Source organism: Octodon degus, unplaced genomic scaffold (assembly GCF_000260255.1).
Source record: "Octodon degus isolate 3935 unplaced genomic scaffold, OctDeg1.0 scaffold00512, whole genome shotgun sequence".
In the NCBI taxonomy this organism is placed as follows: Eukaryota; Metazoa; Chordata; class Mammalia; order Rodentia; family Octodontidae; genus Octodon; species Octodon degus.
Genome location: NW_004525088.1, coordinates 146,958 through 157,009, shown reverse-complemented (window position 1 = coordinate 157,009; position 10,052 = coordinate 146,958).

The window sequence follows — 10,052 nt, the reverse complement described above, 5'->3', positions numbered from 1 at the left end:
TATCCAAAGTTTGGAAATGGAGGATAACCCTATATTTTACAAAAAGTTGTTTTTTTTTTTTTTTCTGTACTGAGGATTGAACTCAGGACCTTGTACTTGCCAGGCAAGCACTCATTCTGCTGAGTTATCCCCAGAGCTGGACAACAGTTTCAAAAGTGTGATAAAATACACACAACCAAAGAGAGATATAAAATGGAGATTATTTGTATCGTTAAAATATTTTTTCCCAAAGCCATGATGTTATGTTGAGCTGTGGGGGACTCAGGTCAACAATTTCTGACATTGCCAGTGAAGTGGAAGACCCACTATTATTATGGACTACTGAACTCTTCAGGAATATTTTGCTGAGTTTACACAGCTATAATAATTAAATGATGGAACTTAACAAAAAAGGGGATACAGATGAATGTCCATTTTGTATCTGTGTATTTAAAGTGGTTGGGATAGATGTATAGTTACATTCTCTTAATGAATAGAGGGATTTGTTCTAATGGTGTTTGTAAATAGGATATCATGTCCACATCTTGTACAGCAATTAACCTCTAGGAAGAATGTAGGCAATGTGTTAATTATTGAAACTGTCCTACAAATTTGGTTTGAAACTATCTCATTGCTATTTGTTTCTCAATAAAATTATGGAAAAATATTTTTTCCCTAACTCCCTGGAGTTCCACAGGTAAATACTAGATTAGGGTCCATAAATTTTGACTTTTTTATAAGTCAATGGCTAGGGAGAGAGCTCAGTGGAATAAGTACTTGCCTGGAAAGTGAAAAGTCCTGAGTTTGATCCCCAGTACCACCAAAAAATAAAAATAAAAATCAGGCTGAAAATGTTTTATCGCTTTATTTTTATGGAGATAATAAAACTGATATAGTGGGATTTAATGTTTACATAGAGAAGATTAGGATTCAGCTTTTATTGGTAGAAGTATATTTTTTGAAACATTACCTTTGTGGTTAACAGATAGCTGTGGTCCTCTGCTCGCCTTCTCCACTGCCTATTGCCTTCAGGTTAAAACATTTCAGAGGGAAGAATCAAGTTAGACATGTGGTTAAGATTTTTCATTTTTAAAAATTGGTGAATACATATAGCACTGATCCTGTTTTCGCCTCTATTAGCTTTTGTTTCTTGCTGGAAAATATTTTATTTATAAATACAATACTTGATATCTCAAGTTTAAAAGTGATAACTTAGAAAAGGCCCTTATAATTTTGGCAATTGTCAAAACGTAGTGGACTGTTTCAGTGATACTTTGTGTGGTTGATACCTTACATATTGAAGGCTGTTAATGTTATTAAGCACTTTATGTGCTAAGCCATGTGCTTTCCAGGTATTCCTATTTAATCCAAAAAGCACATCTGGGAAACGGATACAACTCCTATCCTAAAGATGAGAATGTTGTCATGTATAGAGTATCTATCTGTGGTAGGCTGATAGACACACAACTTCATTCTTCAACTTGCAACATTTTTCTGGATGAGAAAGATATGTCTATCTCAATATCAGAGGCTTCTGTGGCTTAGAACTTTATAAATTTTCATTTCTTTAGAGACTTTTGATCATATGCCTGTTGGAATGTCCTGAGATTATGAGAAGGCTGTAAGGTGAGCAGTAGCTGGAAATAATCTTGTGACATTCTGTCGATCATCAGGATTTTAAGAATTCTAGGAGTGAAATGTTCTCATGGAATAGTTGCTGGTTTGATAAATAGGCAAAGCAGCCTGTTATTTCTTCAGCTAAGGCTGCCTACGAAGCTTTCTGCTAGTCATTACAGAAAGGGATCCTTGGGCCTTTTCCATTTGTATATTTTAAAGTCATTCATCATTGTGTTAAACATGGAGTTTTTTTGGAATAAAGAATGAGGCATGTAAATTCAAAAAAAAAAAAAAGAAATACAAATGTTCAACATCATTGGTCATTTGAGAAATCCAAGTTAAACAACACTGAGACTCCATCTCAGCACAGAAAGAATGGTTCTCATCAAGAAGTCAACCAATAATCCATGCTGGAGAGGCTTTGGTGTAAAAGGAACTTTTACCCACTCTTTGTGGGAGTGTAGACTGATACAACCACTATGGAAATCAGTGTGGGGATTCCTATAAAAGCTAAGATTGGAGGTCCCATTCAACCCAGGTATTCCCCTCCTGGGTATTTTTCCAAATGAACTGAAAAATATCATACCACAGCAATATATGTGTACTCATATTTATAGCAGCACAATTTGTCATAGCTAAATCTTGGAAACAACCTGAATGTCGATCAACTGAGGAATGATAAAAAAAGATGTGATTTTTTTACACAATAGAATATTATACAGCTGTAAAGAAAGATAAATTCAAGGCTTTTGTCCTTGAATGAATGCAGCCAGTGACCATACTCTTAAGTAAAATAAATCAGATAAGCATTGGGAAACATCATATTGCCTCCTTAGTGTAAGAGCCTGAAAGAGTAAATAAAGTCTAAATAGTGCAACAGATACTGTAAAAAGGAAAAGATCTAATCAAAGGGAAGGAAATGGTGGGATGAGGAAAGGACAGAAGAGGGAGGGAGGAAGATGCAAGAGGTATATTTATGTATGTATGCTGGATAGCTTGGAAAATTGTATTGCTAATTTCCTGGCTTATTGAAAGGAGTTAATATTTAAATTTTTTCTCCTTTTAATTTTTATAACTTTTTGACCAGCTTTGCATGCTTATTTCTGGAAATCTGAACAACTAATGAAGACAACTATATGTCATACAACTATTCTTCAGTTCCTATTATTTTATTTAGTGAAATTCTGTATCATTTCTCACTTTTTTTTACTAGTTTGCATTCTCTTTAGATAATAAAACAATCAAAGGTAAAGAACAAAGAACTAGTGCTTACTCAACATTCCTCTCTCTACTCTGTGTGTGTGTGTTCATGTGTGCTTGTGTGTGTGTGTGTGCATGTGTATTTGTGTATGTGTGCATGCACATCTATCAAAGAAAGCCCATGTTAGCATATAGTAAGCAGTCAGCTGTCTATCAGCTAGGAAGATCATCTTGTAAAACACTGAATTTTCCAGAACCTTGAACTTAAGCTCCTATTTACTATTACTGAGAAAAATATTTGTGTGTGTTTCAAACCATCCAAGTTACTGTATTGTTTGTTAGCATCTTGAGCAGACTAACAATATTCACATAGTTGTAGCGGTGCTGGAAAACCCCATCTGAATCTGCCCACCTGAGGGGCTGCCCCTGTGACTGAGGGAAAAGAAAAAAATCAAAAAGAAAATAGGGGAAGGCAAAGAGAAGAAAGGGAATGACAGAAAGTACAACCTGAGAGGAGCAGCTTGCTACAAAGCAGTAAGATATAAGATATATATATATAGTGCATTCACTAATGACATAATTCATTATCAGAGGAAAGAGTGAAAAATTAGAGAAAAAGAATATTCAGTAAAAATTCTCAATAGACCCAGTGGAGCAGTAACACCTTCTCCCTTGCCATGCTACAACCCATCCAGTCAGCCACACTTAGAACCCTGATTTCTTTGAACTTTGCTCCTTTACCTCCTGTGCTCATCACATCAACTCTCTCCACTTCTGAAATCTGCTTTCCTCCTCTAGCCTCACAGACACTCTGTGATCATCCTTAGTGACCCAGGTCATGCTATAGCACATTACCCTGAGTATTGCAGAAATGGCTGTCAGCTCTCTTGAAATGTGAACATTCCAGGCACAGTGATGCACAGCTGTGATCCCAGCTCTCTGAAGGCAGAGGCAGAAAGATTGTTATAAGTCTGACACTAGTCTGGGCTACATAGTCTGACCCAGTCTCAAAACAAAAAACAAAAAGCAAAAAACAAAATAAGCAAACCAAAAAACAAACAAACCTGAATTTGATCACTTCAGTTTGTGCTTAAAATATTTCAATTGTGTTCATGAAAATAACCCAAACTCCTAAGCGGATCATTTTTATACCCAAAGATTTTGTATATTAATTCCCGAAAAAGGAAGGAAAAAGGTGGTATACAAAGAGAAACTGGCAGACAATGTGGTGGTGAATATTTGTAGATCTAAGAATCTGAAACTTACATAAAATGCTACAGGGAGTGAAGAAATTTGTTGTATAGGACCTCTGGAAAACCCAAATTTTAAAAGTGGAATCTGAGAGAGTGGGACATCCTGTATTAGCACCCAGCCAGATTAGAAGATCTCAGCCTCCTGGGGCAGCCTAGTGTTCTTCCTCCCTCACTGATTTCCCTGAACCCCTTCCTGGGTTCTATCCATTCTCAGGCCATGGGCACCTCCATCTTCACCTCTGCCCGGGCTGTTCTGTGACCCTCCCTTAGGTCAACTCCAGGGAGTGGCTTTCGTCCTCTAACAGACAGAACTTCGCCCCAGAACTCTGATGATGTCCTCCACCCCATACCATGCCACATACCTCACAGTCTGCACTGTTATCTCCTTCCCACAGGCAGAAACCCACCCACTGCCCACTTCCCTCCCAGAGAAACCCCACAGCCTCCCACAACTTCATGCCTTCTCAGGGCTTTCATTTCCCCTTCAGCTCTACATCATTGGTCCCTCCCACCTCTGCCTCTACTCTGTCTTCTTCTCAGTCCCATCTTCAACAGTGGAAAAGGCCCAGACAGACATGGGATTGACTCCATGCCAAGCTGCTTGCTGTGCACTGTGAAGTAACTCAATTGGAAACACTCGATAGTCTCTAATTACATTTCAAATTTAACATTCTTGATTAGGTCTGTGTTCTTCCGCATTTCCATTTGTAGTCTTTTCTTTCTCTTTTTTGCTACCATGCCCTCATTTCTTATTTTTATATGTGTTTTCATATTGTTCTTACTCTTTATCTGAGATCTCTAGGTTTCATATTGACCTCATATCAGTTCTACCTAAACTCCTTATTCATTCATGCTGAGGACTGCTCTCAATGTATCTAAATTTTGAAGCATCAAAAATAGTCTTATCAGACTGGAGAGACAGCTTGGCAGTCTAAGTGCCTGACTAGTAAGTGCAAGGACCCAAGTTCCATCCCCGGTACTACATGCGATGCTTGCCCAGGACCATGCTGGCCTGATACTGGGCATGGTGGCACACACCTATAATCCCAGCAGTGGAGAGGCTGAGACAACAGGATCAGTACCAATCCAAGCTGCATATTGAGGCCCTGTGTCAATCAATAAATCAAAAAGAAATTATATTATCATTATGGCCTTAGAGTCTTGTAAGTAAATATAAATATATAAACCACAAGTAAGACATTTTTATTGCAAGGTAGAATATAAGAAAAAAAAATTAAATCCACAGAACACAGAGATAGTAGATAAATGATAATTTTAAAAATTATTTATACAAGGCCCAGGGAGATAGCTCAGTAGAATAAGCACATGCCTGGTAAGCTCAAGGTCCTGAATTCAATCCCTCATACCACAAAAAGAAAAGAAAAATTACTTAAACATGATTACAATGAACTCACAAGAACAGGAAATTCACAAGAAACATAATAAATAAACTGAGAAAAAAAGGCAAAATTGAAAGCTAACATTTGAGATTCCCAGAATAATGTTAGGATTTCAATCCCAACAGTTTAGTCTATAGTATGTATTTAATAAATGTACAAAGTCAGAGAGATCCTTTATCAGACCATTGATGAATCTTGTTTGGGAAAAAAGCCATCCAAGTAGGCAGGAAAAAATGTATCTTGTGATCAATTTAGGCTTCGGTGAGATTTTTTTCAAGTTGTCCTCTCCAAAAATTTTAATTTCTTATTTATTTATTTATTTATTTATTTATTTATTTATTTATTTATTTTAGAGAAAGCTCTACAGGGTGTTCAGGGTTTCACTACTAGACTGGACTCATAGTGATCTGCCTGTTTATAGCCTTTCAGGAGCTGGGATTACAGGCATGTGCCACCACACACACTCTAAATTTTAGTTGCAAGTCAGTCCTCACATAAATTTGTAGTAGAAAAGGAATGAGCAATAAGAAATGTTTCAGAAAAGTATAAAAATGAAGTATAAAAAGTAAAGCCATATTAATATGCTGAGATGTAAAAGACTCAAGTCAACAACTTCTGATTTTGCCACTCTTAGGAAAAACCACTACTATTATGGACTACTGGACTATGTTGAAATATTTTGTTGACTTCACACACCTACAATATTTAAATAATAATGGACTACCCTTCTCTGACAAAACTAAACAAAAAGGGGGATACAATGAACAACCATTTTGTATCTGTATATTCAAAATAGTTAGGATAGATATATAGCTGCATTCTCTTAATTCAATGAATAAAGAGATTTGTTCTGATAGTATTTGTGCACAGGATATCATGTCTACATCTTATACAGTGAATAACCACTAAGACCACAATATGCAATGGATTGATTATTGAAACTGTGCTAGTAATCAGTTTTGAAACTGTCTCATTGCTATTTGTTTCTCAATAAAATTATTTAAAAAGGAGAAATCTTTCTAAGCTGGTAACAGCACTGCATTGTTCAGAAGAAGCAAACACAAGTTATTTTCTACAGACCCACAGTCAAAAGTTTTCTTTTTCTGATACAGCCATTCTTCATTTTTCACAGTTTAGGTACTCAAAAATTTCCATCTTTACCATGTTAAGTTAGCCTGGATTAAATAAAACCAATCCTCCAACAGGACAGAAGCACAGCTCAAATTTCAGTTCTCATGGTGTGTCGTCTGTTAATAATTGTATGTGTTAATAATTGTGTGTGCACAAACTTTACCACTAGCTCTTCAGGTCACAAATCACTATGGCAATAACAAATGGACATATAATCAGCGATTAATTTCATAACTTATTTCTATGTTTTTCCAGTGCCTTCTGTCCTGTCCTGTCCTGTTATGCTCTGCTCTTTACACAGAAAGCAAGCCAAGAAGTTGTGTCTTTATGTCCCTGTAGCAAATCCATGTGACATCTTACATGAATGGATACTAGAATGGGAACTTGGTACCAGAAGCAAAAGTGACAGTGGCAACAGAAAACTGACAAGGCTGGAGGTGCTATTTCAATTTAATGCAAAAGTTGCATTAGAAGGAATGACTGGCTGTTGGAATGGTGTCGTGGGTGCTGTATGACGGACTGCAGATAGGAAGCTGGAGGAACTTGGTGCCATGAAGACAGCAGCCAGATGAGGAAGGTGAGAAGCAGAATGGTGTGCCCCACCTAGGGACACAGCAGAACCTTCTGAATGAAGGACTTCTCAGAAAGAGAGAGAGAGAGAGAGAGAGAGAGAGAGAGAGAGAGAGAGAGAGAGAGAGAGACAGACAGAGACAGAGAGAGAGAGAGAATCTTTATGTTGTAAGACAAGAAATCCTGCAATGTTGAAAATACTCTCAATAAGTTTTCAGAAGATAAACACTCTAATCCTGGATTTCCTAACACTTTCCAATCACAGTGTGTTAAATAAACACTAGTTTTACTATTGATTACTCTCCTTTATGCATATAACCAATAGTAAAGGGATTTAAGAATACTTTGAAAAACATGTTTAAAAGTCATTGGATGATCATAATTTCCTCATGAATTACTGAGATCCTTTTACATAAATTCACTTAGGGAATGAATTTCTCAGTCCTGTATTAACATGCAAAACTGCCAGTAGACTTCATATTTTAAAATGTGGAATCCAAGATGTAAAAAGAACTATAGTACATTAAGCACAGGGGTGTGCATTAAGCATAAGGGTATCTTTCTTGGGATATTATCACTTCATCTTTCTTCAAGAATATCTTAATCTTTTGGTGTTTGCAGATAATTATACACATTGAATTAGAATTCTGATATCATTCTGCTTTTAGCATTAATTTAACTTAAATACCATGCCAAATCATTGCTGGGCACACCAATCTAGAAGATATTTATACAAGAGTACTTCTGGCTTGTTTTCCAGAATTCAATATTGAGTTAATACAGTAATGCCCCTGCTATGGCTTGTATCCAGATGTCCCTCCATAGCTTCATGGAGTCATTGGTGCCACTTTGCAGAGGTGGTTGGATCTAGAGTGTATGATTCTGGGATCAAGCGTGTGTGGTTCCTAATTTGGCCTGCTGCTTGGTTTGTCATAGTCCTTACTTTGGATAATGGAAAGGCTCACATGCAGCCTGGATAGAATATAAGGGACAGAAAGAGGGCTGCTGTCATGCCTGGCTGCTTTGCTCCTTTGCTACTTGCTGCTTGGCTCTCCTCTGTTCTCTGCCTGCCATAAACTGTTTTTCCTCTGCTGTGCCCCTCTGTCATGGCATCCTGCCTTAGAGCCAGAAAACTATGAACTAAAATCCCTACAAACTTAAAACTACAGTAAATTTCTCCTCCTTTAACTTTGGCTGTTGGGCATTTTGTCTCAGCAAGAAAAAAAGTAACCAAGAAATGCACTATTCAATGGTTTTCCTCTCCTCAGTTTTGGTCAACCATGGTCCAAAAATATATGGAAATTTCCATAAATGAACAAATCAAAAGTTTCAAAGTGTACAACGTTCTGATTGCTGCTCACAATTTTGTGCTGCAACTAGCCCAGGATGTTCTGCCATTATATTATAATTCACCACAGTATTTGAAAATGAAGACAGTACTAAACCTTCTTTAGACAATGCTCTGAATGCTTGATTTTGCCCTGTGAAAAACTAAATCACCTATACCATGCTTCCACTTACATATGTCAGCATTTTCCTGTAATTCATTTACAGTAAAAAACATAAAAAGTAGTTTGGGGTTTAGGATTACTGCAGTCTTTCTTTACATTCATTTAGGGCCATTTCAATCCAAAATTACTGTATTGATTTTAGAGATTAACATAATTTTCAACTGTGTTAGTTGAAACATTGTGTCAACTTGGCTGGATCAGCTCTGGCAGTTCGGGGCATGGGGGCCCAGCCCTCCCTACTTCCCTGGAGAAATCCCAGTCTTTGAAGGAGCTCTAGTCTTCACTGTGGAGCACCAGTCTTGGCAGTCAGTGGAGAAGGAAGAGAGAGGCTTGATGGATGCCACAGCTGCTGCTCATCCTCTGCTTTTCATTGTTTTCTGCTGTATGAACTGCTCTCATTTGCCTCGAGCCAGCGAAATATGGACTGAACCCTCCAGTAACTATGAGATGAATAAACCTTTCCCTCCTTCATTTTGAGTGTCAGGCATTTGTCCCAGCAATGAGTGAAAAAGTAACTAAGACATCAACTGTGCTGCAATCTCAGCAATGGTGAATCTCCTGCTTTACACTTACCCCTTGGATGCAGCTCCTTAAGGCACCAACGTGAAATGTGGGAACCAGTGATATCTTTGAGGGTTTATAGAATCTGTCAACATCTTCACTTCTCAGTATTATAAACTGCCTGTCATAGAACAGGCAGATGCCACTAGTGGATAAGGAGCCCCCAAATACACACATATAGAACAATCAGGAGAATTAGAGTATTGTATAAATATGATGCATGTTTAAAAAAAAGACATGAGGCTTTTATAAACAAGATTACAGAACTGTACAAAGAATACATGGATCCTATGTCCAAGTGGTGGGTCATTAAATCTCAAATGGTGTGCCTTGGCTGTAAGTCTGAACGACTCATACTTATGGGTAGGTCATGGAACAAGGTGGTAATTAAATGAAGAATGTCTGAACAGGGTTTATGTCCATAAGTTTAATTTCTCTCCCTGATATTGGCCCAGGAGTAATTCATTTTGGCTTCTTTGTTCTTCAGTACCTTGAGATAGATTGTGTTTTATTTTGTTTTTGTTTTTTCTAGCTATCCTTTATAAGACAGTTAGTCTAAATTACATGGTATAAACATTCACATGATAAAAGACCTTTTGTTTCTTAGCAGAATTTATCATCCTATGATATATGAAGTCAAATTTTATGTCTCAGATATCTAAGCCATGAAAGTCAGAACAGGAAAATTCAAATTAGTTAGTAGGAAAAGACTCCTGAACTTTTGGACAAGGTACACATATTTAAGGTTCATTTTTCTCACTGATTTATCTCTTGATCTTGAAATCAGTTCAAAATAATGTGAAGAGAAATCAAATCCAAATATCTTATCT